Here is a 26,835-nt window from a genome sequence, read left to right as displayed (position 1 = left end):
TGATAAACACTTTTCCTCCAACAGGGGTTCTTCAGAGGGTGGAGAGATGTGGACTGTCATGAACACCTTATGGCTACACTGGTCAGTGTGTACACCACACAGGGAGAGACCTTATACCCAGGGATCTAAGCCATCCTCAGTCACCTCGAGTAAGCTAGCTTGTTTATTTTCACTTTTTTCGGTTTGTGATCAGTATTTATGCCCACAGTAGGTTACTGTTACAGTCAGCCTGCCAGAACTCCCCCACAACACTAAAGAGAACGGAAGTGTCTTTAAAAACAGAGGAAATATTACATTAATATTACACATATATCTGCTGGAAGTGCAGACAAGACAAAATGCTGGTCCTATAAGCTTTACATGGTCTTTTACAGAAGACTATTATATATTTACACTATCTCTAATTCCTTCAACTGTTCACAAATGACACACAAAAACACTTCATAGCTTGAGACAGATTAACCCAGAAGGTTTTATTGTTAAATTCAAATCCCCGACAACAGAAGCCAAAGAAGTGCTGACTGGACCATCACAAGCAATGATTTGACAACTAACTAACCAGATGCAAACTCTCAAAGGGAAAAAAAAAAAAGAGTTTTCATGGGGACTGATGCATCTGGCTGACAACCACAGAAATGGAAAGGACACAGTAGAAATGACAGAGGAAGGGTTTTGCCAAGCAGGCCCTGCCCCATGAGCTGGCACAGCAAATTATGTGTGCTCTTCTGCTCTAAGTATAGCATTTCCCCAGATACGGTGTCAAGGTAAAGCTGCTGCACAGCTCTGCAATTTATTTATTCATACCATATGTGTCATGCACAGCTAATGTTTCAGATGCAGGTGACATTTCACCACCAGAGCCCATTTTCAGGATAAGAGATTGCTCTTTTTAAAAATCATATGAAAAATAGATGACAACTTTTGGGGGGTTCAGGTTAGGAGCTGTGCATTGCTTACAGCTTACACAATGTAAAGTACTCAGAACCCAAGAATACAGATGGCTAATGGCTGTGGGACAAAATAAATTAATTATAAAGTCAGATTCCAGAGAACTGGGGGAAAAAAATAAATTAAAAAAAAATTGAAAAAAGAAAAAAGAAAGAAGAATAAAGAATAATAGAAGAAGTAATTTTATCCTGAAAAGTCAGCTCACAAGTGAAAAAAGCCACTGTATTTTATACTGAAGATGTGCTTTAAATGGTGGAAAAATAAGAAATTCTCAAATACGGGAGAGAATTTTTTAGAAAGAGACCACAATATTTTTAGCAAGCATTCACACTCTGATTTACTATTTGTCCACAGGGCTTAGATAATGCATGTTCCTTCATAATTCATTGCTGGCTATGTCTAACTGGCTTCCCTATGTAAAGTTATCTTTTAACTTCTCTTATTACTTCAGCTTATAGACTATTGCAAACCTAAGAAATAAGATTCTGAGATGTGCCTGTTTGCAGAAATTTCACTCAAGTAATACGTCTCTGAGAAGGACTTGAGAAAAAAATCATGTTTTCCCTAAAACAAGAGTCCATTAAGTTTCATGCCAGAGGCCTCATTTAAGAAAATATATATCCTGAAGAACTTCAAGTGTAAATTGAATGTCCAGTCTTCTATTCAGGAGCTCAGAAATTAATTTCATTTTGAAATTACTTCAGAAGTTCCAACCCCAAGCAGAAGTTCACACAACAACCAAAGTCTTTCATTGCCAAGGGACACTGGAAGATTTCAACATGTCTTATCACATCTTTACTTGGGTGTGTGTGTGTGTGTGTGTGAATACACAGACCTTTAATCAAACATCTAAGCTAAATCTCTCCCCAGTTCACTGCCTCTACCTTTCTAATCCAACATTATATTTGCATAAAGATAACAACGTGTGTCATGCGTATTCTTGAAACACATGGTTTGATTAGTACCACATGCTACCAATTAATAATTATGTGTAGTTCTGCCTTAGGCCTAATGAAGGCAAGACAAGGTGGTCATGGCAGTACTAATGGCTGGCTGTACCACAGACATTGAGCTCAGAAGTGTCTATAGAACATGTGGTGTACTCTCAGCTTGCACCAATGGCAAAACACCCAGCAGTGACAACAGCAAGTATACAAGAACAAATATCTAGGAAACCAAAGACCTGTAAACCTGAAATATGCCACAGGAATTAAAACAGTGTCCTTAAGGGATTTGTCCAAACCTTGGTCCCTAGAACACGAAGGAACCATTAGGTGACAACATCTGTACGACTCTAGGAAGCAACACGCCCAGACTACATGGAAAGTGATAACCACCACCCCCTTCTCCAAACCTATCCAACCCAGGCAGTATTCTTGCATGACCTCAAACCCATCAGTCAGTGTGACTCTCTGGTGGTCCAGGCACTGATGAGGGCTTTGCTCCCTCGAAGAGCCTTGAATTTCTGCAGAAGCCATAGGAATATACATAGCCACAGACACTTCTAAATCTGTTAAGACTGTGACAGAAAACTGATGAATAAATTCAAAATATTGCCTTGCTTTATTTGTTCAAGGGGAATTAAAAAATAAACAAAAAAACCCAAAAAAAACAGAAAGCTTTGTTCTATCCATGTGCATGTGTGCGCAAATCGTCACAAAATCACTCTACTTTTGTACATTTCTAATATAATGCTTTTCCCTCACATTTAACGCATCTAAAAAAAAGACTGAAAATTAAAGTTCTGCAGAAAAATACATGTTGCTTATTTACTATGCCTTGTAAAGTAAACACAATCATTTTCCAGATCAACTTCTATGCAAACTATCGTTACATGAGGGGTTTTTTGTGTGTTTATGTTTGTTTCAACCTATATTAAACTAAAATGCAAAAATTCAGACATACTACAAACCACAGCGATTAGCAAAAGTAGCGAGTCAAACAATACTACAGATTTCCCCATGTCTGAATCCAATTTCTTGTTCTCACAAAACCATCATGCCCCTGCCAGTGTTACAGATGGTCAACCTATCCTCGTTTGAGAGAATTCGATTGCTCAGCCTGCTGAGGAAGTATTAATTACCTCGATCTTGTTAAGATTCTTATTTGCTGCTCAAATTAGCCTCTTGTGTTTTTTTCTTCATAAACAAATTCAGAACAGATTGAGACAGGACAGCACACACAAACAGTTTTGACTTAATTTACTTTAAATGTAGATGTAAGAAAAATACAAGTTCTTTTCTCCATTCAGCTAAACCTCAGGTCTTGACAAATTTCAGGAACCATACCAGGATCTCACTTCATAAAGCATACAGTATCTATTTAAGTATGAACCTGAACACAAGAAGCCACTGGGAACTCACTGTTGTTTCAAAATCTTCTCTTTACTTTGAAGAAAGTAGAAAATGACCTCTTTGAAGTAACTGATGGCATTTATGAAGACTCTATGTGAAAGAGACTCTTTACAAAGAGTGATGCTGCAGTGTAAAGTCTTCAATAGCTTCATACTTTGCACACGGTTCTGAAAACATTTACTCAGGGCAGGGTTTAGGAAGCAGGAAAAATTCAATTCTGATGGAAATCAAGAAAAAAAATTATTTTTTTTTTCTGGTTAGCCAAAATTAGTTTGCATTTGAGTAATCCATTCTTAGGCAAAATAATTTGTTGAATTAAGAAGCAGTTGCTAAAAGATAGTTTCATTTCTTAGAAAAGAACCAATCCACTTCAAAAATACTAGTACGGCAGACAATTATTACTGAACAGGCTAGACAAATTCCATAAACATAAAAAGTTTAATATGAGAGTTTTATTCTGGAACAAGGAATTATTTTAGTGACCAATCTTAATGGGTTTATGAGCTACAAAGGTATGTAAAATAAAACATTGTACTGGAAGGCAACATGCCAAAGTCTATCTAATCATAACGCCTTCTATAAGCCAATGGGCTCATTTGGCCAGAACCTATCCCTCCAGTTTATTACACCTATTAACATTTATTTTTCTTTTATTTCAAGGTGAGGAAGCTTTATAGACAGAATACTTTTCTCAAATTCTTACATCTACCAAATGAAAATAAGAGGAAAAAAAGATGCCACAGAAACCCTGAATGAGCTCACGTGGCAGCAGCAAGTTTCACCAGGAGCCCCAAAACGCACGCAGAAATTCTTGCTTGTAGCCAACCTATCTGCATTACATGCTCGATCACAGATCTATAGATAGAACATGACCTAAGAAAGGAACTCCCAGATATCTCATGTGTTCAATACTTCTTCAAACACTACAGCTATTTGATTAAAAGATCAGAGTGGAAAGGCAACAATTTTTCTTTTAACTTATACGTTGTTGAGTCATTCTTCTTCCCTTTGCTCACTGCCGTGATGTTCACTGCCTCTCTCGAGATACCATCTAATAGTTTAAAGGCAGCATTGGCACATGCTGCCCTGAAGACTTCTGTTTATGCTTAAGTCATCATATAATCCTTCATATTAAAATAAAAAAAACAAACAAACAAACAAACAAACAAAAAAACCCCAACAAATTTAAGGAGCTTATTTTTTGCTGGAGACTGCAGTAGTGTGCTATCAATTTTAACATAATCAAAGTGAAAGGATTCTATTCCCCATCCCTTGATAAACATTCTAAATAATATCAGTCATGTTGATAAAAGACAAAACTTCAACTATTAATTTATCACATCCATGTAGGTAACTGAAGAACCTGGCCAACACTTGTAATTTTTCTCCTGCCTCTGCCACTTTGGCCTTTTTGTTCATCCAGCAAACAATGCTTTGCTAATGCTAGCAAACACACATGTATGTGTAGATTCCTTCTTTATCAATGTGAGTAATCGTATCAGCTACTTGCATCAGTGAAGTTATGGTTATACTAAGTGCTTCGAAGAATCACGCATGCACTGGTCCTGCAAACTTTGAAGGCAAGGGAACAAAAAGATTAAGTATCAAGAGTGCGAGCAAGCAAAAGTGCATATCCAGAAAGAAAAGAAAAATACTTAATATATATATATATCTTGATATTTCTAGAATATGTCTAAAATAGTTTCTAATAATGCTAAAAACCCACAGGCTATCCTGAACCAGTTTCCCACCTTGCTCTAATAAAATACTGGGAAACAGTAAGCATGGGGGTGAAAAATAAATACTTAAATTTTAGAATTAGTTGAATAATCAATAATAGCAGAGCTCAGGAAGGTGAAAAACCTGAACAACAGAACATGCATATTTACAATTTCAACAACAAGATGGAAAGCCCATTTACAAAGAAATGCCATGGGACAAAGCAATAGCTTTTGCTCTCTTTTTGCTTAGAGAGGTTGAATGAGCCATCTGAATATCCCATTTTCAGGAGGTAAACAATCCCAGTACAATAGTACAATACAAATCACATTAGTCTATTGTGCTGCAGGCCAGCAAACCTGTTAAATAGAAATACAAAGTTGTTAAGAATCCCACTTTGAATGTCCAGAGGCAGCAGCAGTCACTTGATCTTTGAGCTTCGGGGTAACACCTTTGAACAAAAATCAGTGAAGTAATCCAAACTCCTTCTAGTACATTACAGTCAAAGTCCCTAATTTTAGGTGACAGGGACAAGCACACAGGCAATAAACAGATGTGTCAGCCATACCCTTAGACATTTAGGATCTCCCTACAGAAGGAGATCAGGTCACAAGACTTAATTTTGATACCTGAGCTCAAGAGTAATTTAAGAAAAAAGAGGATGTGAAAGCTGTGCAGTGCTACATGACTGCCCACTCCAATCCCCCCAATGCAGACCAAATATTGACCCAGCAAAAGACAACAGTTTGAGCCCATTTAGAAGAAGGATTATGGTGATATTTCTTTTTCTCTCTCACAAAATCAGGAACTACTACTGATAACCAACCTTGAAATTCGTTGGAAACTTAGGGATCAATGCATTTTGTCGACATGTTTCATTTTCTCCATTAGGTCTCCATATGCATGGAAATATGACTAATAAGATTTATATGTAATTCTGGAATTTTCCAGCAATTTTAATCTGTGGGCTGTAATTCCAGTATTTTAACCCCAAGTAACTTTCCTGGAGTTAAAATCCACGGTCAGGGACACCTTCCACTAGACCAGGTTGCTCCAAGCCCCTTCCAGCCTGGCCTTGAACACTGCCAGGGATGGGGCAGTCACAGCTTCTCTGGGCAACCCATGCCAGGGCCTCATCCTCATAGTGAAGAATTTCTTCCTTATATCTAGGCTAAATCAAGCATAATCTGCTCTTATAATTTAAAAAGATGTCACTTTCTTGTGTTGTCTCAAACAAATATTCATCTCAGTGCTGCAAAGAAAAGGTGCCATAATTTACTTCTTTTTTCTCTCCCTCCTGCCCTTGCCCACTCCCCTTTTTATTTTAAAGGTGACCATTGGGAGTTGCACTGCCTCGAGTCTTGATTAAATGTTTCACTGCATCCAGAACACTTCATCATGCATCATAGCCAAAATCTATTATGGCTTGCAAATGACTCATGCTTTAGCTATGAGAAGACCATAATAAAGAACATTCTACATAAAAATGCCAAAAAGGCTGGTAATTTAATCTTGATTCTAAGTAGGTATGCAAGGTCTCTGCATCCAGCCTGTGCAGACAATAAGGCATTGTCTGGAAACGCAGTACCTACTGTGGTTACATCTAACTTTTCAGGAAAGTCCAGATGATACTGCCACTGAAAAGAAATGGCTTGCTCTAGTGAGAGAACTGCAAATACTGCTTTTAGCAAACATACAGTATGATTTATCCATTTGTGCTAGGGGTCCATCAGTACCTGGGTAGAATATTTATTAAAACCCAGCAACGTGGGAAACAGCATTATTAGCCTGTCAGTAGACACGTGTGGCTGACAAATTGTGTGCCTCTGCATACTCACAGAAACAGATGAATAAACACCAGAGCAGCATAGAGAAATTAACTTCAGAAACTTATTCGCAGCACTCGCTCCTCTCAGGCATACCATATATCACAGAAGGGAACACAAGTGGTAACCTGACACAGCCATTAATGAAATAAGCACTGGAGCCAGGCACTTGTCCCTGATGCTTAGTGGCTCCCTGGTCCCAAGTCAGAAGCAAAGATGCTCTCTGCGCTTCCCAGTCTGACTGCCTCCACTTCAGCCAAACCATTCACATGTTCAGATACCCTATGTTGAGTCACTCCAGACTTTGTTATGATATGGTGTTATGCACCCCACAGCATAGGAAAATGAAGGGTCAGATATTCAAATGCAAGTAAAGCAAACAATTCAGGCTGTTTCAATTACCAATTATTTATTGCTTGGGCATGTTACATGCATGCAGCCACAATAACAGCATTCCTACAGAAAAAGCAACTACATCTGCTAACCAACAGAAGGCCACAAAAGTCAGGACAGAACATTGGTACCTCCTATCCCAGTCTCCAAATGCCTGCACTGGTTCACGAAGATGGGGTGCAATAGCAACTGAGCAGGGCTTTGGGGGCCAACTATGTTGTTTGAAAACCCAGAACACAAAAAAGGGTTTTTCTGGAGGCAAAACAAGCCATTTTGCCATTCCTGCTCTTCCTGAAATCAATATTTTAAAGTTATTGTTTAAGTGCTACCTTATTTACTGCTCTCTAAAGATAGGCAAGGTCTCACATGTAACAGATGGAATTAAGACTGGGTTAAGGAAAGCACTACTCAAACCTTGGCTAATTTAAGAAAGCAACAGCACGCTGATTTTAAAACACACATCAAAACACAAAAGCATACACATGGAAATACAAGGTAATACAGCTTCATAATAAATAAGATATAAACATCAAAATGGTACAAGGAATGCAAATGATAAGAAATGCTACAAGCAGTCATGTTTTTTCCCTCCTGCACCACCAAAACCATAATGAAATACAGGTGAGTTTGCCAGTACTGGTAAATGAGTAACATGTGTAGCTCAGCCAATATTCACATAGTTTACAAAAACAACCACTATGGGTAACCAGCACGACCCGTTTACTGCAGCAGAAGATGAGAGGTACAATAGCCTCATGCTCTGCTGCTGATAGGGCACTATCCATGGCAAGGAGGGCAGTGATTGCAGAACAGCTCCATCCATCTGTTTCTCACGTGCTGAGTCAGCAGCGCTGCTTGGCCTTGCACAGACCAGAAAAACTCCTCCAGCCATTCTTTCCCTGCCTACCCACGAATGTTGGGACACAGAACCATGGAATGGTTTGGGTTGGAAGAGACTTTAAAGCTCATCCAGTTCCAGCCCCCTGCCACGAGCAGGGATACATTCTATTAGACCAGGTTTCTCCAAGCCCTGTCCAGCCTGGCCTTGAACACTGCCAGGAATGGGGCAGTAACAGCTTCTCTGGGCAACCTGTGCCAGGGCCTCACCACTCTCATAGTAAAGAATTCCTTCCATGTGCACACATACAGTCCTGTGTCACCTCCTCAGATGAAATGGGTAATTTCCTCATAAAGACATTAATTCTTCTGTATCTAGCAGTACCTCTAGCTACAAAACCCATTCCAAACACCTGCTAAACCGATGCAAACACTTGACAAACACTTGCCCATGAGGTTTTTCTTTTTTGGTTTGGCTTTTTTTTTTTTTTCTTTGCTAAATACTAAGAAATGTCATACATTTGGGAACCATTTAGTTTATAACTTTGCACTTAATTAAATGAGGTCTACTGCCATGTAATAAGAAATTGATTGAATCAGTAAGAACATTCCTGTCCATGCCAGACAAAAAAAAAAAAAAAAAAAAGGAAGAAAAAAAGAAAAAGTAAGCATTAGCAGTTTCAAGATGGGAATGTCACACATACAAATTAAATAAATCAGTTAAACTTACAGGCGTGACATTTAAGACGCAGTCAATCATAACATGGGTAGTATGGGCCTGACGGGCAGTTGTATGGAAGGAGGCTAGCTTCAAGGTTGGTTTCAAAGCATGTTGGATGGGGCTTTGAGCAACCTGGTCTAGTGAAAGATGTCCCTGCCCATGTCAGGGGGAAGGGAACTGGATAATCTTTAAGGACCCTTCCAATCCAAAATATCCTATGATTATATGATCAGGACAATTGGAAAAATCCAATTCCCCTGACTGAAGGCTGCCCAAACAGCAGAAGAAAAGCTCCTTACCCAGAGCCATGGTAGAAGCAGCATTGCTATAGTCACTTAAGAAACCATAGGGATTTTTCTGTGAGTGGAAGGGAATTAAAGATGTAGGACTGAAGATCAACTGATTTTTTGCAGCGGTATGAGGGCTTTATAGTGGCACACCTTTCTGAGAAGAAACCCTCTATAAGTCTAATAGATTTTAGCAAATAAACCATATGAGGCCAAAGTTACTTTCTAGTTTCACATTTAGAACACTGCAATTTTCTAGAAATGCCTAATACCTTTTCCCCCCCAGCATTAGAGGCTGCTATCAGGGAACTGCAGCGCTAGAAACTCCAAATGTTTTTGCATCCTCCTACGAATTTCAGGGAAATGACCCCATCTTATTCTTCTGCAGCAGCTTCACATCTGCTCCTGCAGCACTGGGAATGGGCTTCCCTCCCTGTGGCCACAAGCCACTTGTGGCCAAAAAGTCTTTTTCATGTGGCCACAGACAGACCTTCTCATTGTGTCTGTACTCAGCAGACTCAGCTGACCATCAAGGCTTTCCCCACGCTTTTCTTTAGATTTTTCTTACCAAGCCATTGGACTTTGGATTTGATACAGAAAATTTAGAAAATCAAGCATTAAAGACTAATTAAAAGTTACCGTTCAAACTTACAGTTTCATCACTTTAGAAATATATACGACCTTGTGCACTGAAGAAAAATGAAGCAAAAGAAAAGAGGTATTCACAGAAATCACTGGAATAGCTCAAACAGTGTGCTGATGTGGGATTCTTACAGTCATCTGCCTTAATAAAGGATATGAAGTGTTTTATTTGACCATAAATTCAGAGATTTGACTTCATAAGTTACACTCTCTGGCCACTACAGTCAACAATGAGAACTTTAAAATAGTCCAAATCCTCTATCAATATCCAAGTGCTATATAACAGTTCTCTCCCCCAGTACTAATGGTTTTGCACCACAGCAAATCTTTCTTTGACTTCAACATGTTTAAAGATGACACCTTAGCGGAAGAGCAAAGAGAGCCTGTAGACCTGTATATATAGATATATATATAAAAACACATGAGTGGAGTGAATTTATTTATTGGCTTCTGTGGTTAATTCCTTCCTCAAAGGGTTGCCTGGTATGCTTTTATTCTTTTTCTAGCTTTAGTGTAGCACACTTCTAGGGTGTCTGGGAGGAGAAGACAGAGGTTAACGCCTGAGGGTACATGCTGTCCTGCAGCCCTCCTATGGAACACCCCATGACTGACCTGGAGACACTTCACAGCCACCTGCTCCCAAAAAACATTAGAGGAATGTGGTCTTATTGCAGGTAGTCCTAAGCAAGCCCTGATTACTCAGTCAGAAATATCACCAGCAGTTGACAATTATAATACAAGCACAGCTGTTTGGAAGGCCAGTTGGACTACTCCAGATAAAAGACGACCAAACCAAAGCCTCCCTTCAATCAAGTCAAAACTAACTCTGAGTTTTTACAATCTTAGTAAACTTTCAAGGAAAAGAAAAAAGAAGAAAGAAATACACGGGCATTTCTGCATATCTTAATTTCAGTGTGGCAGGAAGCAGAAACACCACAAAAGAACAGTTCTCATGGTATTTCCAGCACAAGTGAAACCAGAGACTTTTCTTGCTTAGGTCCCTTCTGATGTCCTGACTAAAGTGACTCAGCTATCCCTAGCATTATAGCGCTTGGGTTTTTCAGCTTTTATCCTGATCATGATATTATCTTTGATCCTTTGAAAGTTCACCACCACTGGTCATTACTACAAGCCTCTGGATTTTTAAAAACGTATGGGAAGAATTTTAGTAGTGCTGAGAATCACCAGTTTCCTTCTAAGGAGCATAGGGAAAAAAATAATCAGAATTCAAATGTAACCATAACAGAGTCAGAAATTCTGCACAGTTAGGCACCCTTAAAGACATGACAAAAAATACAATTCTTTCTTTGGAAGATTGAACCTAAGCTCAATTTCTTTGCATTTATCCTTAGTTTTTTTCTCTGTTCCTCATAGGTGATTATGTACATCATGTCTTCAATAGGGTGTTTATGCTGCAGCATATGATTTTTAAGAAATGCATGTTTTTTCTAAGTGCTCTTGTAGGTTAAACTGCAACAGCATCAGTCTTGCTGATTTTAACTGAATCAAGAATTTATGTGTACTGGATGTACAAACTGGCCCACTATCCATGTGGAACAGATTAGAGGATGATCACTCATTGTATGTTGACAATTGCAGCATTTCAATAGCTTTACAAACAATCAAAAAAAAAAATAAAATATTTTGAGGACAAAATTGGAATGGTTTACAGTGAAATTATATTATATTAAAGGGAAGGAAAATAGTAACAGAGGGTAAGCAAAAATTAATATATTAAACTAAAAAAAGCAATAAATTGACTCTTAGTAAGAAAATCACAGCAACGAACCTGGACATCATGGAGCGATCGAGGATGTAATGCTGCATGTCCATACCCCCCTCTCCCCCACACACTTTTTAAGGCTGTTTTCCCAACCACCATATAAAATACCCAGATCTCAGTCTCATTTGTTCCTTCCATGCCAACAACTCAGAAGTCTCTGCTAGCTCATAGGTTTAATGGTGACAACTTAATTAACAATGTGATTTCATAATGAGCAGTTGGTGATAGGGCAAACTGGGAAAGCGTTATACCTCAAAGACATCATAGTGTCCTTTACAGCACACTATTACTACAAGTAATTGCATAGGAAGCAGAGGTGTGGATGCTCTGTTTAGAAACAGTGTATAATTGAAAACATAAATACCTATCTAGAAACATAGAGTTTGAAAAGCACTATTTTAGTATTTGTAAGGAGTTAATAATGTTGCATTCTTTATTCATCAATAGCTGCCTACTACAAACTTCCAGCAGACTTCTGAAACATGATTTAAAGACATCTCTGTAGTAGTGAAATGATTACTGTATTTGTCTTCTGGGGAAAAAAAATAAGGGACAGAGAAATAAGGTGACTTGACTGGTATACTGCAGTTTATGGCAGATGCAGATACAGCTGCTGGCCTAAGCCCTCACCATTCCTCATTTTCACAGTCAGAATGTGACATAATGCCAAAGCTGTGTGGACACTAACGATGAAGGGCTGAAAGAAATGTCTCACAAGAAATCTTTGTCTTAATCTCAGCCCCTAGAGAGCCTCCAGAAGTGTGTGTACAATGCAGTTATTCCTTTGGTTATTTCATTATTTCAGTGACCAAAGTACAGCATGGAAAAGCAGAATCTGCTATTAATACTGAAAATATTTCAAAGGATAAGATAAACAGTATCCTCATTTTGGAATACTGAGGTATACCATCTAAAAAATGATATACCACCACAATTTGAAAATCCACATTTTGCAAGCAGCAGAAAGAAGAGAAATTCATCATACAGTAACTTCACATTTGTAAAACTACCATGGAAAGGTACTACCCCATGGTCAAAGTTTATTCACTGTCTATTGCTACAGTGATGACCATAACATTGAAAAAAGCTAGCTAAAATTCCCCCCAATCCCCAAATATATATAAAATCAAGTTGATAGAAGTTTGTCAAGCTTTTCTATTTATAGAACAAAACAAAATCCCAGTTTGTGTACCCTATTACACTTTTACACCATTTATTAAGTAAATCAGTCTATACAGGCATACACAAGTTCAGAATACATTAAATGTTTTGCCGTGTTTTTCCACAATTTACTCAGTTCTTTTTCTTCAAACACCCTTTGAAGAAACAAAGCAAAAACTTTTTGAGAACTGGCTCAGTTAATCCACTAGCAAACTGACTTTGCCTTCCTGAGCAATATCCAGCATCTTAACTGACATTGTCACAAACGAAATAACACACAAGAGTTGAGCCTGTACCTCCACCTGGATCTGAACGGATCTGAATCTTTCTGCTTTGTAGCCATGATTAAACATAGATACCATTACTGCTACCTGTTACTACTGTGTAATGGAACAAAAAAGAAGTGGGGGAGACCATTAGCATTTTTGAAAATTCTGTGAGAATTCAGCATTTAGTGACTTACCACCACATGATCTATATTGGACATAATGGATACAATGAAAGTCCTAAATTGTAAAAACCTCTGCAAATATTGTGTGGCAAAAGTTAAGCACCTGACAAGCTGGAAAACACCTGTCCCTCCTCTACACTATAGCCTAAATTACAACTATATTCGTAACTCTTAATGTCTTAATCTTCCAAGTCAGTTTAATCTAAAATAGCTTTCCCCAAGGGATTTTTGATAGCTACAGATAATAAAGTTAAGTGCTGTTCTTTTTCTACAGTACTGTAGAAATATTTGCATCTGTTACATTTGGTAACAAGCTATAAATGAGTTGATCATAAAACAGGCAAGAAATGGGAAGTTTGAAATGGGAATAAATACAGTAAATACATAGGCTGGTTGTCAGCCTCATCATTAACGCTCTCAACTCATCATTAGCATTAGTTGTGAAAATGACCAGAAATTCATTAAAATGAGACTTAAGGATGCAGAAATTAAAAATAGCCAGAAAATTCTCTTCTGAAACAGAAACAAATATTTGAGGTTGCTTTTGACTATCTGTGCATTTAACATAAAAAATGCATTTATGTTGCCATCCTGACTTACAAATATTAATATAAATTTCTCATAACTTTAGATACACTGCCTTGGCTTTGTGGTTTCTATCTGCTTATTCCCAAAGTTTTCAGTACAGTATTTAAATGCCTGTTTAAAGCCACCTTTACCTTTCCTTTATGAATCAATAACACACACCGTGCTGTGTGCCATCTGCTGACGTTGTATTTTGTCTCAAAAGATTTCTTGAGATTATGAACTATAGATTGCTGGTATTTTCAAAACATCTTCCTGATAGCTATTACCTCTGCATTTTTTTCAAGCATATTCCTTACATAGGCATCACCAAACACCACACAACTTTCTTACTTCTTGAAAACCAGTAATTCACATATGCTCTCCAACAGGTCATGGCAATTTCCCAACATGAAATCGTGTGCAAAATGCTGTAAGTGTTTGCACTATGCTTCAGGGAGAAAGTTACAGGTTATGATTACAGTAATCAGGTTAAAATAACAACAGTAAAAAGAAATGAAGGAGAAATATTTGTAGCAATGCTAATTGATGACTGGATGCACATTCTGGTTTTAGTTACCCCCAAAACAAATCCTGAGAGACTCCAGCAAGGTTAATGCCTTTCTCTGCATGCCTTGCACAGACTACTGTATTTGAACCAAAATGAGACTATGATAAAGGCAAGTTTAAAGGGTTAATTGAAACCTCTTTGTGCAGAAATGAAAGCCCCTCAAAACTGTCAAAATTAATGAGAAAAACCAGAAGAAACATTACAGTTCTCCCATCTAGACTGACAGAACCCACAGTCTGCCTCACATTAATAAATGCTATAGAAAATCTGTCCCTTTCTTCTAGCTGTGGTATTTATATTTTACAGTTAGTTATCCCTTTAATGCAACAGAGAGGACTTCATCAAGCAATGGAACTCACCACTGCTTTAATCGTCTTTGCTAACCCACGTTCTTGAGGCCACAGTAAAACTCCAGACTTGTTAGTAACAGCCTACAGAAACATGCACACAAAAATAATGAACATCCAAATTGGGGTCTGGGCTGCTACCAGGCAAGCAAGAAGCCAAACTTGTGCCCATGCTCAGAAGAGTGTCAAGACAGGGCTGAGGCTGAGAAGCTGGATAACTTTATCCAGTTTATTTATTTGCTAGAAAAAAGTCATGGATATGAATTTCAAAGCAATGCACCCATGGAAAAAAGTTCTCATGGTAAGGAAAGAATGTACTAATTTGAAAAGTTACAATTAAGTCACACAGCCTTGCTTCCTATAAAGCTCAGTTCCTTTACGGCCATCTTGTCCATCAGTCTCATGTGGCTTGAACAAACTGGGAATGCCTCCAGAAGTTGATTGAACTTTGAACCTCTGTGCAAATGCAAAATAGCCATTAGCATACAGAACTCACAAGTTCACCTGAGTTGACTGCAACTGGAATGATCCCATTCACCCTTGTAATTTCTCTTCACTGGGAAAGATGGATGTGAAGCTCAGGAGGTATGAAGCAAGCAGGAGATGGCTGGGAGATTAATAATTAATTTTTCCAGCACTTGGCTCATGGCAATGTACCACCCTGAATCCCTACATCTTTAGTCTACTGAGTCATCAGCAACCATCCTCAATAATGTCAAGTCTCACAACATACTGGTCAAAAATGAAGGCGTGACTGTTGTCACTTGCTCTTCATTTTCTGTGTCACTACATTATATTGATGATCTAGAAATTTCAGAATCAAAAAAAATACCTTGGTCATGTCATATTTGAACTTATTAATTTATACTCTATCGAAATCATTTGATATTCTTCTCTGGCATTTAATGTTCATCAGCCTTGCTTTCAACAGTCATGCTTCAGCGTGAACAGAAAGTTTTCATGAGAAGTTACTGCTCTGCCAGTCTCCTCCACTACTAAAAAAACAGACGCAACTTGCTAGGATCCTGGGGTAACAATCCAGCTGCAACTGCAGTACACTTTCTAACCCATTTTATACACTGAAAATGATGAAATGAAGGAAATTAAGAACCAGCTACCATGAGACACACCACCTATCTACTTTACACTTAGAGCACTGACATAACGTGACTTCTAAGCCATATGGAAGTTGACATTATATAAAGGCAAACAGAAAAAAATATTATTAACAGTTTGCTTTCGTGAGGTGGATTAAAACCAACAAATGCTTGCAAGTGCTTTTCTTCAATAGGTTATACTTGAAGAAATTTACTGCCTACTCACTTGTCTCAGTAGGTATTGTAAAATAAGGGGGAGTGTGTGCTTTGCCAAGCATTAAGGTTACTAATGGTTACAATAGCTTGTATGAATTCAGAATCATAGAATCATAGAATCATAGAATAGTTAGGGTTGGAACGGACCTTGAGATCATCTAGTTCCAACCCCCCTGCCATGGGCAGGGACACCCCACACTAAACCATATCACCCAAGGCCTCATCCAACCTGGCCTTGAACACTGCCAAGGATGGAGCATTCACAACCTCTCTGGGCAACCCATTCCAGTGCCTCACCACCCTCTCAGTAAAGAATTTCTTCCTTAGAATAAACAATGACTGTCTGTATTTATGTTTAGTAGCTGAATACTTAGTTAAATTAACTTTCTTCCTGTCTAAAACTGTTTGTTTGAACATTGTTAAAGATGGGTACAGGTTCAAGATTAAGCAGGTTTAATATTTTATGTTTTTTTCAGTATTAATTTTGTCCAGCTACTTTTAGCTTAGGAGTTATAACTCCTCCTTTCTTTGTAACTAAGAGCAGCATTAGTCTTGCGGCCTTTATGCCATAATTTCAGATCACAGCAGGCAGGAGGTTTCCAAAAAGCTCTACTGTATTTACTGAAGTGATGCCACCACAGCTCTGAGTACTCTGGTTTGACCCAGAGCTGGAGGGAGCCAGGCAAATCAAACTCCTTTCATTTCCCCACAATCTGCAGGCTTCAGACAGCAATGCCTTTCATGTAGGGGAGCAGCAAAGCCATAATTGAGGCCTACAGTAATTACACCCTATGTCAGTTTTTAAACTTTTCCCATCTTAGCCCTTAGAGAAAACCAAGCAAATGAAAAAAATCAAATCCTACAAAGAAAAACCTTATGAAGCAGAATAAGCTCTCCAGTGGGGCTTGGCAAGCCCAAACCCACAGCATGACACTCCGGGGCACGTGGTGGGCTCCAACCAAGCAGAAGGAACCATCAAACTCACCAGTGGAGTCCAACAGCTCTGACACCGCTCCAGGCAGCATTTTGGGGTCGCAAGGTGTTCCCACACCCAGGAGATACAAGCCATATACCTGGGGTGTGAAAGACCTGTTGGCATCTCTGATAAATCCAAACGTGCTGCCCCAACTTTTTTTTTCAGGCTGATGAACATGTATTTAATGAATAGCAGAAATACAAACAGGAATCCTAACTTAATTTTCTACTGACAGATAATTACCTAAAGTAGTTTCACACATATGAAGACATCCTTTTTCCATTAATGTTAGACAAAAGTATTTTCCCACATTTCTCGCAGTCCCTGGAAAAACACCACAGATGTCAGAACAGCATTAGAAAACAGCTTATGAAGCATATTGTCATTACTTACTTTGCATCAAAGACGGTTAGGAACATGCAAGAATCCTCAAAATCATATTTATCCACTGTATTTCAGTAAGCACTTGATGAACTTTAAACTTATAGTTCTTGGGCTCAGCATATAGTATATAGTGTCTTTTTTAATAGCTATGTACTGTGCAGATTAGGAAATGTGTTGCAAACTGTGATTTCCAGTATTTGTAGTTCTCTAACTTAAAACAGAGCTGCAACATTACAAATACATTGCTGTATTTGTATATGCTGTATAGCATATCAAATGCTGCACTTTTTCACTGTACAGTTCCTAAACTCAGTAGTACTTCCTAATTAAGTTTTCTGTACCACACTTCATATAGTAGAGCTTATCAAATTTGCTAACTTATGTTATGTAGACATAACACAGTTATGTTATGTAGACATAACTAGAGCTTTGTTATGTAGACATAGTTATGCGGACAGCTCAGGTCCTCTGATTTTTAGTACATGTATGAGTGCACTTTATTAAAAGTAGCTTCATTAACACCACAAATTCAATAATCAGTTTGACAAATAATATCATCATACTACACAGAAACAGAGCAGCACTTAAATGTCTTTCTTCTAAACTTGAGCTTAGTTCCTGGTATTGAAATAATAATTAAATTACATCAAAATTCTGGCTGGTGTAGATCCTGTTGACTTCAATAGCTATGACAGAAAGTGGTCCGTTATGTTAGTCATCTGCTACAAAACAGAAAACAGAAACCAAGTAACAAAATAAGGCCAACTAAAAAGATTTATTTTACTCTTACCACAGGCTCCTGTGAATTGTCTGACACTGTACAATGGCTATGATACCATCTCGTTTCTCTAAAATGTGACTAAGGAAAGATGACTAAGAATTTCAATTGACGTGCTTTTTTCCTGTAGGCGTAAAAACCTTCTTATTTGTACAACTTATGCACCACAGCAACAAAAGTTGTGTGTCTTACTTGGCATAAGGCCTGGTGAGGCTTGCCAAGTGCCAAATGCTCCAATAACCTAGATAACTTCTACAGAGCTGATGCACAAGACAAAAAACCCCAGGTTGTTACTGCATTTGCTAGCAGAAACAGCCTTACAGTTCAATGGATTCAGGGCAATGATTTAAGGTGAGCCATCCTCTCAGCAGATGCTATTGGAACATACGCTGCAGTTACAGGGTACAGTTTAAATGAAAAAAAAAAAAAAAAAAAAAAGGGTAAATATAATTCCTAATAATTTATCAATGCACATCTTAAAAACAAGAATTAGCACATTTGTAATTCCGTAACTGCAGCATCTGCTCTTAAGCCTTCCCATATGCTTGCGTGCACCAGCACTGTCAACAATAACCTTAAACACATGACCAGACATCACCTCACACTTCTTCAAGCCAAGTGGAAAAGAATATATTAAGTTCATATAGTGGGTATGAAGCCACTGATGGGACTAAGTTAATAATCCACTAGACAAAAGTTCAGTTTAAAAAAGGTGTGTGTAGTAGGACTGGGCTTTACACTTCCAAATACAGAAAGGTTTGTACGAAACTGGAAGAGCCACCTTCCAGGAATGTATTAGCAAAAGAATAATCTCTGCTGAAGAGCTTCAGCATAAGTGTTCATCGGCTAACAAATATTTTACAAACAAATATTTAATAAAAATGTTCTGTTAAACACACTTTAGAAAAAAGTCTCCTCAACACAAAAATTTCACGATAACAAAAAGCTAAGTGCCACCTTTTGAACCAGAAAGAGCTGTCAGCATTAACCCTCTCTGATATATTAGGAAGAAGGTCTCAAATTAACACTTAGATCAGAGCAAACCTTGACCAGCTGCAGGGAGATCTCAGTAGGAGGGATGGATAACTGAGTTATTTCAGTGGGAGTTTGAAATGTGACATATCTCAAAGCTGAAAGCTACTGAATATCCTCAAAGCCTAAAGTCTCAGAAAGATGATTTCAAACAGAAGGTAAAATTTATTTTGGTATTTAATAGAGACCACCTGTTTATTCCCCATTACCAGCTCCATACCAAGTGGTATCCTGCAGGAATGGCTGCTCCCCCACCCCCAGGTGCCCACTCCTGAGATTATTTCTTGGCTTGCAAATGAGAGCTTTTATCTCAGTTTCAGTCTCAGCTCTGCCAAAGCCCATGTGAACCAAGTGGAGGAGGTCCAAATATTTTGCTAGATGTGCAATTTGTACTATCTGTGTTCTCATCTGACTGAGGTAGCAGCGGTACAACTTCTACTTGCCAATATATTCCATTTTTTTTTTGAAAATGCTGTGAGATCTCTTCCATTGTTTGTAGCTTGCTCAAAATGCAGCTGCAGAGTTATAAACAGGTTAACACAACTATGGGTTTATGAATGTAACAGTATTAATTAAATCTGACTTATGTGGGAGGAGTCTAATACTGCTTTCCTTGGCAGAGTATTCACCTATTTGCACAATGGAATGTGGGATTTGCAGGATCTGACACTTTCTTAGGGAAACAAGAAGAAAAGGTCACCTGAGTTATCACTCCCAACTTCACCCACAATTCATTCCCTCCTCTTCCAGCTACTAGGAACAGTGCCACAGAATCACAGGAGGGTTTGGGTTGGAAGGAACCTTAAAGTTCATCCAGTTCCAACCCCCTGCCATGGGCAGGGAAACCTTCCACTAGACCAGGTTGCTCCAAGCCCCATCCAACCTGGCCTTAAACATTGCCAGGGATGGGGCAGACACAGCTTTTCTAGGCAACCTGTTCCAGGGCCTCACCATCCTCACAGGAAGAACTTCTTCCTAGTATCTAGTCTAAATCTGTCCTCTCTCAGTTTAAAGTCATTCCCCCTTGTCCCCTTGTACAGAAGGTTGTTCTGGGTTCAGCAGCAGCAGTCACTTTTTCTCCTTCTTAGTAGCTGGTGCAGTGCTGTGGTTTTGACTTTTGGCCTGGGAATAATACTGATAACACCGATGTTTTTAGTTAATCCTCAAATGTTTACTCTGACCAATGACTTTGTGAGTCTCATGCTCTGCCAGGGAAGAGGGGAAGCCGGGAGGAAACAGGGACAGGACACTTGACCCAAACTAGCCAAAGAAGTATTCCATACCACAGCACATCATTCCTGGGGATGTAACTGGGAGTTACCCGGAAGGACATGCTCTCTGCTCTGTCAGGCTCGTTTTTGGTGGGTGGTATTGTGTTCTCTTCCTTTGTTATTTCTCTTATCATTATTATTATTGGTGGTAGCAGTAGTGATTTGTGTTATACCTTAGTTACTGGACTGTTTTTATCTCAACCCGTGGGAGTTACATTCTTTCGATTCTCCTCCCCATACCTCCAGTGGTACAGTTGGCTGTACCACTGTCCCTTCCTAACCTCGCTACTTTTGTTCCACTGTCATTAATATATATCTATCACTGTTATATCTTATATATCTGTATATAAGTAGGCAGATTAATTACCAGCTAAGGCTGAGGTTCCTACGCAACAAGGAGATAAAAAAAGCAGAAAGCCAACTGCATAAACCAGACCTAATTTCCTCCAGTGATGGAGACCATGCATACAGGGGAAAAGCCACACGTCACGTCTTTCTATTAGAGGGGTTCTTCCCATCTGAATACAAGCCAACAACGTGCCCCAGCTGTAGGAAAGGCAAACAACATGCTAGGGCATAAAACCAGGAGTGCCATGTTATGGCATAAGAAATAATCCTTCTACTCTGCTACTTATAGGCTCACATTAGCTACAGAACGTGGATCAAATTGCAGTGCAGAAATCCAGTAACAGTGTAGATCCAAAGGAAAGAGCTCAGAAGAGAAGAGCAATGATGACTGTCTTTAAACTTGACCCACCAACTGAATGATATTGAAAGAGCTGAGATTCAGTCTAGAAAAAGAAGACTGGGAGAAATTATATGGAAATAATCTTAAAGCATGAAGAGATAAAGAATAAATTGTCCTGCACGTCTGAAAAACAGAGGGTTTAAATGGTAATAAAAGCAACTTAGGGAGGAAATGCTGCAGTGCTGGAAGGGAGGCAGCAGGAGAAATCACTGCCTGGACCAACGAAGGCACACCAGGTCCTGTCTCCATGCTGGAAAACACTCCACAATACAGTTCTACAACAGTTCAGGAAGCAGTTTAGCTGAACAGTTACTGCCAGCTGTTGGTAAGACCAACCTGGTAGGGGCCTCAGTGAGAAAAGTGAGACGGCAACCAAAATGAAGCTTTAGACTGCAGAACGGAACCATCCACAATGTGCAGGATAACCTAAGCTTTTATTCAGGAATATTCCAGTATCAACACCACCTTGAGCACTATCACCAATAAAAGTCAAGATTTCATACAAAAAACATCTGCATTTGATTTGGTCTTCCTGCTGCTCTGCACATCACCACCACAATTACAAACAGAAGTATTTGGCTCCACGCCTTGCCCTTTTATTATTTTACTATGCTTCACTGCCAATCCTTATGGCTACAGAACTTGCAAAGTCATGGGCTCTTATAAAAATCTTATAATACTAAAACTCTGTAGAGTAAGATTCCTCCTACTTTTGGACACTGTGGGGTTTCCAGGTATTGTTTTTGTTCTCATCTCATTTTATATTTAATATAATAACCAGAAATATGAGTCAACAATAATAATTTGAAGATAATTTTTTTTCAATCTTAGGTATTTCCTTTTTGCTTTCTCCCCAGGGCACTCTGCTCTGATTATTTTATTTATATTGCAAACTCCTTGAGGCAGAGGCAGTCTATACTGTATGTTCGTTATCTGAGTTTACAGAAGAAGCTAGAATACTGAACTGTGATCCTTGCTAGCACGCAATAAATGTTGCTTCATCCTTTGACCTGTGTTGTCCTGGGCTAAGTCTGAGTCTACAGCTTACCAGAGTAAAAGGTGACCCTACAGTCACCACAGAGCATTTCTCACAGCATCACACATGTACCAGCTCCTTGCCTGCTACATGTGCCACAAGCACAGGAAATACTGTTTGCAATGGATTGCTTAGCACAAGGTGATAGGAAGAAAAATAACAGTAGTTTAACGGATCATAAGCATGTTACAGAGTTGAGGAATAAACTAGGTCAAAAGCAAATAGCAACACAATTTGAATTCTTCCTTTAAAAGTCTTCACAGTGCTGCAAAATGAAGAGGGCTGCCTTATGCAGTGCTTGCCAGCCATTCAAACTCTCTACCATATCATGTTTGCTTTCCAAAAACTGCATCATAATTGTCCAAAAGCTGGACTTCATGGCAAGATTTTTTCTAAATAAGAAAAATCCTACAGAGAGATCTCTAAGAATTTCTGCATTACTCACATTTGTTATTCGAACTACATTTGAGTAACAAGAAATAAGCCATTTAATACAAAAGCCAAACCTCAAAATAGGTGAAAACAGTTTGGAGAGAATACAGATAGATTTTTCACAGTGAAAACCAGCAAGAGATTCAGATGAGACCCAAACTGATACCAATGCTATTTCTGGGAAAGGCAAGCCAGTGCTGTGGGCATGACAGCCAAGGGGCAAGGTCCCAAGGCCACGCTTCTCATTAGGACCCACCAATACCCAGCACTGCCTTTTTTTTATCCCAAATAGCCAAACCCTCACAGGCAGACAGTGGTTTTGACTTCTTCTTTGTAGAAAAAAATTCCATCCCCATAGCTGTCCTTCCAGCAAACATAAGGAGGCCATCAGGGGTGCATATGCATCCTTTTCCTGCTCACCTACACAATTTATTTCAGTCATTAGGACAAAATAAGTTTTTATCCTTTTATTTTATATATAAGCATATTATTTTTAAAGAATATTTATTCCAGCACTGAGAACTAATCTTCCCCATCACCTGAAGTAGGTAAATGCTGCCATCTACACATGGTCAGCTGAAGGCATTTATGCCAGGACTGGCCATGAAAATGCAGGGAAATACACTGATTTGCTCCGCTCCACAAACAACTAACTTAGTGTTTTAAACAGCCTTCTGGTGAAGCTGTAACCAGTGTTATGGGAAGGAAGAATGTCCTGGAAGATTTAAGTCCCATAAGAAAAGGTACATATTATCTAAAACTGTAAACGAGAGGCATATATAAAGTTTGATTTTGTGACTACTGTGTCAAAACCAATCTCATCATTGAATTATCACTTTCTTTTCCTGACCTATACACACAGATTACATTCTGCAATACTTCAGCTGTCAATTAGACGTTTATATGACACAATATATCTAAAAATAACGTTTCATACAGCAGCTGTTTACAGAAGGAAATATTTTTATAGGGCTCTTAGTATCAAACGTCTCCCAATTCTGTAAGTCTGTCCTTCATTCTAATTACCCCCATCACTTTCCTAATGAATTCTGTCCCTGGTAGACAGATTATCATCTGTAAAGCTCATAGAACACTATTCATCTATTTTGGCACACCACCTGTAATGGACATTAGTACTTCAAGCTTCAGTTACATCTGTGACAAAACATTCACAAGAATACAAGTCTTCCAAATTGTTACTTTACTCAAGATTGAAACTATTAACACCATTTTAGGTGACAGAGTACACGATGGAAGAGAATCTCTTCCACTTCTAATCAAAGAAACAGAGACTAAGTTACAATGTAAAGAGAATATATAAATACTATCTCAGGTTTATTTTTGTTCTTCTTTTGTGGGGTTTAAATCTGTTTGTTGTCTTTACCTACTGTATGTAAATGTACCTGCAAGTATTTTCAAAACCTATGTGCTTTAAAAGCAAATATTGACACTATTGACGTTACAGCTGTAATTTACAAATTAGCATAGTTTGTAGACACAATATTGACCAAATCCTGACACAGCAAAAGATCAAAGATCTCCCACCACAGAATTCATAGATTTTATAAGAAACCTCACATTAGCCAAATAAAACCTGGGGCTTGCTGAACCTTTACTTTTAACAGCAACACAGTATCACAGGATCACAGTATGTTAGAGATTGGAAGGGACCTCAAAAGATCATCTAGTCCAACCCCCCTGCCAGAGCAGGAACACCTAGATAAGGTTACATAGGAATGTGTCCAGGCGGGTTTTGAATGTCTCCAGAGAAGGAGACTCCACAACCTCCCTGGGCAGCCTGTTCCAGTGTTCTGTCACCCTCACTGAGAAGAAGTTTCTTCTCAAGTTTAAGTGGAACCTCTTGTGTTCCAGTTTATACCCATTACCCCTTGTCCTATCATTGTTTGCCATTGAGAAGAGCCTGGCTCCATCCTCATGACACTCCCCCTTTATATATTTATATACACTAATAAGGTCACCCCTCAGTCTCCTCTTCTCCAAACTATACAGACCCAGCTCCCTCAGCCTTTCCTCATAAGGGAGATGCTCCACTCCCTTAATCATCTTTGTCGCCCTGCGCTGGACTCTCTCCAGCCGGTCCCTGTCCTTCTTGAACTGAGGGGCCCAGAACTGGACACAATATTCCAGATGCGGTCTCACCAGGGCAGAGTAGAGGGGAAGGAGGACCTCTCTCGACCTACTGACCACCCCCCTTCTAATACACCCCAGGATGCCATTGGCCTTCTTGGCCACAAGGGCACAGTGTTGGCTCATGGTCATCCTGCCATCCACTAGGACCCTCAGGTCCCTCTCCCCTACACTACTCTCTAACAGGTCGTTCCCCAACCTATACTGGAACCTGGGGTTGTTCCTGCCCAGATGCAGGACTCTACACTTTCCCTTGTTATATTTCATCAAGTTTCTCCCTGCCCAACTCTCCAGTCTGTCCAGGTCCCGCTGGATGGCAGCACAGCCTTCTGGCGTGTCAGCCACTCCTCCCAGCTTAGTGTCATCAGCAAACTTGCTGACAGTACACTCAACTCCCTCATCTAAATCACTGATGAATATATTAAATAATACTGGTCCCAGTACTGACCCTTGAGGCACTCCACTAGATACAGGCCTCCAACTAGACTCCGCCCCATAGACTACAACTCTCTGGCTTCTCTCCTTCAGCCAGTTCGCAGTCCACCTCACTACCTGATCATCCAGACCACACTTCCTCAATTTAGCTATGAGGATGCTGTGGGGGACTGTGTCAAATGCTTTGCTGAAGTCAAGGTAGACCACATCCACCGCTCTGCCATCATCCATCCACAATGTTATTTCCTCATAAAAGGCTAGGAGGTTGGTCAAGCATGACTTCCCCTTGGTAAAGCCATGTTGACTGCCCCTCATAACCCTCTTATCCTTGACATGCCTTAAGATGGCATCAAGGATAAGGTGTTCCATTACTTTCCCAGGGATGGAGGTGAGGCTGACCGGTCTATAGTTACCCGGGTCCTCCTTCTTGCCCTTTTTGAAGACTGGAGTGACATTTGCTTTCCTCCAGTCCTCAGGCACCTCTCCCGTTTCCCAAGACCTGGTAAAGATGATGGAGAGTGGTCTAGCAATGACTTCCGCCAGTTCCCTCAGCACCCGTGGGTGCATCCCATCTGGACCCATGCATTTATGGATGTCCAGATTGCTCAACTGGTCCCTAACCCATTCCTCATCGACTAAGGCAAACTGCTCCAGTGACCTGACTTCATCTGAGGTCTCAGGAGTACAGGGCTCTTCAGGACTGCCTCCGGCAGAGTAGACTGAGACAAAGGCGGCATTCAATAACTCTGCCATCTCTGTATCTTCTGTCACCAGGGCACCCATCCCGTTCACCAGTGGGCCAACCTTGCCTCTGGTGTTAGTTTTATCAGCTATGTCTTTGAAAAAGCTCTTTCTGCTGTCCTTGACCCCTCTTGCCAGATTTAATTCTAAGGAGGCCTTAGCCATCCTAGCTGCCTTCCTACATCCTCTAGCAGCAGCCTTATATTCCTCCCGAGTGGCCAGCCCCTCCTTCCATGACCTATAAACTCTCCTCTTCCACTTGAGCATACCCAGCAGTTCCTTATTTAGCCACGCAGGTCTCCTGGCCCTCTTCCTTGACTTCCTACGTGTCGGGATGCTCTGCTCTTGAGCTTGGAATAAGCAATTCTTGAATGTCAACCAACTATCTTGGGCCCCTTTACCTTCAAGCAGCCTTGCCCATGGCATTTCCCCTAGCAATTGCTTGAAAAGGCCAAAGTTTGCCCTGCTAAAGTCCAGGGTTGCAATTCTACTTGCTATTGTACTGGTCCTACCACACAAGATCCTGAATTCCACCATCTCGTGGTCGCTGCAACCAAGGCAGCCCTCAACCTTTACTGCTTCGACCAGACCCTCCTTGTTAGTGAGGATGAGATCCAGCAGCGCTCCTCTCCTGGTTGGCTCATCCACCATTTGCATGAGGAAGTTATCATCCATACACTGGAGGAACCTCCTGGACTGTGCCTGGGTTGCTGTGTAGTCCTTCCAGCAAACATCAGGGAAATTAAAATCCCCCACGACAACCACGGCCTGTGACTGTGAGGCCGCTCTCAGCTGCCTGTAGAAGGCCTCGTCAACTTCCTCACCCTGATCTGGTGGCCTGTAACAGACACCCACAACAGTATCACCCCTGCCAGCCTGCCCCTTAATTCTCACCCACAGACTCTCAACTCGCTCGTCCCCTGTCCCTGGACAGAAC

The 26,835-nt window shown here is 39.8% G+C and overlaps 1 protein-coding gene across 1 annotated transcript in view; it reads right to left on the bottom strand.

The window, feature by feature from the left end:
* FAT4 (FAT atypical cadherin 4) overlaps positions 1–26,835 on the bottom strand; it is a gene marked incomplete at its 5' end in the record, with an annotated part of 147,638 nt that overhangs the window by 75,589 nt on the left and 45,214 nt on the right. The window lies entirely within an intron of this gene.

Source organism: Psittacula echo, assembly GCF_963264785.1.
Source record: "Psittacula echo genome assembly, chromosome: 1".
NCBI classification, from domain to species: domain Eukaryota; kingdom Metazoa; phylum Chordata; class Aves; order Psittaciformes; family Psittacidae; genus Psittacula; species Psittacula echo.
This window is presented reverse-complemented; position numbering and strand designations above follow the sequence as displayed.